The 4374-nt window shown below is 42.6% G+C and overlaps 1 non-coding gene across 1 annotated transcript; it reads left to right on the top strand.

Moving 5' to 3' along the window:
• The first annotated feature begins 517 nt into the window (after positions 1-517).
• trnaa-ugc (transfer RNA alanine (anticodon UGC)) lies at positions 518-589 on the top strand. Its single transcript has one exon. It is a non-coding gene; the product is annotated as a tRNA-Ala (tRNA).
• Positions 590-4374: the final 3785 nt, after the last annotated feature.

Genomic DNA, 4374 nt, shown 5'->3' with positions numbered 1-4374 from the left:
AGGTGGATGTGATCAGGCTCCAGGTAACGTCACGGCACGCAACAGGCTTCACCTGCGCTACGTCACGAACAAAGAAAAACACGCAGAGGCCTTTGGGGGCCGAAGGTGTCACACGGTGACAGCTCATTTACATACGCTGGAAAAGTGTCCGCGGGCCGCCGGAGCCGTGCGCGGGCAGCAGCGACACCTGCTGGCCGGTGAGGGGAACAGCGGGCCGTCAGCTGCTAAGCACAAAGTAACAACCATCGGAAAAGAGGCGCTGCTCTAATAATGTTCCTAATGATATTGTGACTGTCGGTCCGTGGATTTCTACACATGTTTTTACAAGCTTTGACAGAAAAGGTTTAGTTCTGCTGCTAAATGTGTGCTCGTTGTGTGTCACCTGATATTATACTTCTAACACATCCTGAGAAGCCTGAGCGGAGTGAAGTCCGCACTTCCATCACGAACACTACAGATGTGAAGAGCAGCACGCATTCTATGGAATAACATCCTGGTGTCACCGTGGGTGTGACATGGGGATGTAGCTCAGTGGTAGAGCGCATGCTTTGCATGTATGAGGCCCCGGGTTCAATCCCCGGCATCTCCACTTTTGGCCTGAGCGCACACAGTCTCCTCACAGCGCGCTCACACGATCAGCTGATCCACAGACATCTGCTGTGTCCGTGTTATCTGTCAGCTATCAAGCACAAACAGCCCCTCACCATGGGAAAGAAGAGTGCAGCTGTATCGCCAGTAATGCAGGCCAATGTGAACAGCAACATAACATTAACATGATATTCATTTGCCTTGGTTTTGACAGACAGTAATGGCTGAGTTGCTGGATTCAGTTGCATTTAAAGGCTCACCCAAATTACAAAAAAGCATATTGTAACTTACCTGAAGTGGTGTCTAGGTATACAGGCAGGTTTTGGTATTTGAGGGCGTTAGCTGCAGTTAAGGTACTGTACGTTACTGCACTATGTGGTTTATACACTGGTGCCCATAAAGTTGGAATAATTGTTCAATACCCCCAATTTAGTTAAAGCCTGAATACACAGTTTTAACAGGTTTAACACAGGTTTAAGTTTCACTGTGATATGTTTGGAAGAGTTTGATCAATAAAGTTGAGAAGATATAAACTTTATTTATCAAGAATAAATCACATTGTCACAATCATTTCATGAGAAGAGGTAAAAAACATTTGATTCCAGCTTTATGGGCAACAGTGTAGATGATTTGTGATCTTCATCACAGGCTTTGTCTTACTTATAGTGCTGTCTGACGTATGTTTCCAAGGCATGAGTAGCAGTGTGGTGTGTCTTCTTCCTTGAATGGTCTGTTTTATGTCTATCATTATTCACTATGCTGGTTATGGGACCATTTTTTGTAAATTTTTTGTAAACTACGGATGTGTCTGACACACACTGCAGAGGCTGGAGGCTGGAGGCTAATGGGCTGGAGGCTGGAGGTTGGAGGCTGTGGCCAGTGATCGTGTCAAAGCTCTGCTCTCGGTGCAAACTGAGAAAATGACTGAATAAATGGATGTTTTTGGAATCAGCTTGTGTTGTGATCAGCTGCACTACAGCTCAGATAGGAGACAGGACGGGTTGTTCATTTTTGTATGATTTAAACTAGAATTCTAGCTTCTTCTTCTTTTTTCTTTTTTTTTACACTTTTACATACCGCACCTTTAAGATAAGGAAGATTTCACTTTCACTTACATTCACTTTACATTTCACTTACATTCTCAGCTAAGAATGCAGTAGCTATGGAAAGACAACTACAGCTGTGTGCACATCATCTCTGTCCTCCACAGTCCAACACTGCTCTCTCTGTGTCAGTGGGACCTCGACCACTCCTCTCCAACATCCAAAGCTCCTCTGACGGTGAAGCCATCGTCAATAACATTTTGATACTAGCCCGTTGGCCACGGGCTAATGAACCACAGACACTGCATCATCAGATACCCACAGTTTTGGAGAAATCTCTACCCAAACTAGAATGCTCGTGGAATCACTGACTGCTTGTCTGTTTTAGGTGAATTTTAGCATAGAAAAGTACTAGATATTTGAATTAAAATGCTGCCTATTGGCAACCTCAGATTATCTGCGTGGGTATTGGCCTTAGAACCCTTTATCCCCTTATGGACTGTAATGCAGATGTGTACCGAGGGATCCCATGGGTGCAGGACTTCAGAGATGGTCATTCAAAGAAGTTAACAGATACATCATGCAGTCCAAAAAGAGCAATTTTGTTGCTATGGACGACAGCAAGATGAGCCCCACACTGTCCCAGACACACACAGCTCCATTCAGCACAGTCCCCACCCAGCCACCCACCCAGCATCCATCACCCATTACTGCCAAGTAACCTCTGACCTGTTCCAGCTGCTGCATTCATGAGGAAGTACCCTGTTGTCACGGTGACAGAGGAACCGTTTAATCTCCACTTACTCCACAAGATTTCAGATTTCATATTTTGCTATGAATCGACTTTGAAAAAAAGGAGAAAGGACTGATGTGTCACAGGGAGTTATTTTATGAAGTGGACATGTGTTCATGGGCAGAGGTTAGCACTGCTGCCTCACAGCAACAGTGTGAATTTTCTCCAGGTCCTCGGGGTATTCTCTGGATAGTGTCAGCCCCTCTTACATTACAAGTAGTCAGTAGTTAATCTATTGGTAATATAAAATCTTGATTACTGGAGACTTCTTGCTGCATTCTCACGTTATGATATGGTGAACATGTCAGCAGACTGTTGCCTTGTACACGAAGGAGATGTGGAGCAGCATTACTGATGTTTTCCTTATCCTTCTGATCCTTCTGATAACTCCACAATGAGCTGTCCACACCTCTCAGAAGGTCAGGGACAGGACCACTGACTGAGTCCAAACTGAACACCTCAGGATATAGTTTTTCTGCACTACATTGACTCCCAGAAAACCGGAGGTCTGCTCTAACCCTTGTGTCTTTTAAATCAAGATTTCAGATGTTTCTGTTTGCAAATGATTTAAATACAATTTGGGATATTTGGGATATTTGTTCATATCTTGCACTGTGCTGTAGCTGAACTGTACGTTTGGATTGCCTGGTTTATCTATTTCATTCTATTTTAGCTTGTTTTATCTTCTATTTTATCTTCTGAATTATTTTACTTTTTTAAAATCCTATTTATATCTGTCTTTTTATATTCCCTTGTGTTTCCTCTCTTAATCGCCTCCTCTCTTAAAACTGACATCCAGTAACATCAGCTGCGTGTCATCTGCATAGCAATAGAAATGGATGTTGTGTCTCTGTAGGATTTGCCCTAGGGGTAGGAAGTAAATGGTAAATATGAGGGGACCCAAAATAGACCCTTGGGGAACCAAACAAAAGAGTGGAGCACAGGAGGAGGGGGCATCCCTAAGCAATACAGAGAAGGACCTGTTTGACAGATAGGAGACGAACCAATCCAGAGCCACATCATTGATACCAACAACTTCTTCTGATGGTTGCTTAAGATATTGTGTGCGCTGAGGTCAAGGATAATTAAAAATGGAGTAAAAGCCTGTGCCGGCTGGAAGCAATAAGTCGTTGGTGACCTTGACCAGAGTGGTCTCAGTGCTGTGTAGGGAGCAGAAAGCAGACTTAGATGTCTCAAAGATATGATTGTTGTTCATAAAAGGAATCAGCTGAGTGGCAACAGTGTTTTCTAGATTTCTTTTTCAAAAATGACAGCTTGGAGATGGGTCTAAAATAATCCCTCTTTAGGATCTAAAGAGGGATTCTTTAAAAGAGGATAAACAGTGGCATGTTTGAAAGAGGAGGGAAAAATATCCTCATGTAAAGCACTTTGAATTGTCTTGTTGCTGAGAGGAGCTGTACAAATGAACTTGTCTTTTTGATTATGCAGTCATGTATGTGGTGAATAGAGAACTTCATGTGTCGTGTAGTGATTTATGTGTGCACTGTGAATTTGAATCTGGTGAATATTCAACTGATTTGATATTACAACACTAAGTAATACTAGCTCCTAACACTTGAGCCACCTTCATTCACTGAGGGAGACAGTGAGATGTGGTTGAAAGCTTGGAAAAAGCTAGAAATGGACCTTTGGTTTATGATTGTGTTGTCACACATAATGGAATTAATGGTATTTAAACAGAACTTATTTTCATAATTTCACCAAAACGTTCATCACGTCCTCAAACCGAAGTAACAGGTCAGGTCGATTTCCAACTCCAAAAACAACATGTCTGCATTTCCACTGTTCCACTGTTGTAAAAGAGAGTGTAGACTGTAGACATGATCACTTATGAATCTTTGTATTGGATATTTTTAAGCCATGGGGGTTTAATCTTGATAAAACGTTTCCAAAGCCCACAAAAGTCTTTTTATGCTGAATGATGCCGCT

This window comes from Pempheris klunzingeri, chromosome 9, assembly GCF_042242105.1.
Source record: "Pempheris klunzingeri isolate RE-2024b chromosome 9, fPemKlu1.hap1, whole genome shotgun sequence".
NCBI lineage: Eukaryota > Metazoa > Chordata > Actinopteri > Acropomatiformes > Pempheridae > Pempheris > Pempheris klunzingeri.
Note: the sequence above shows the minus strand (reverse complement) of the source record. Positions and strands in the feature narration are given on the sequence as shown.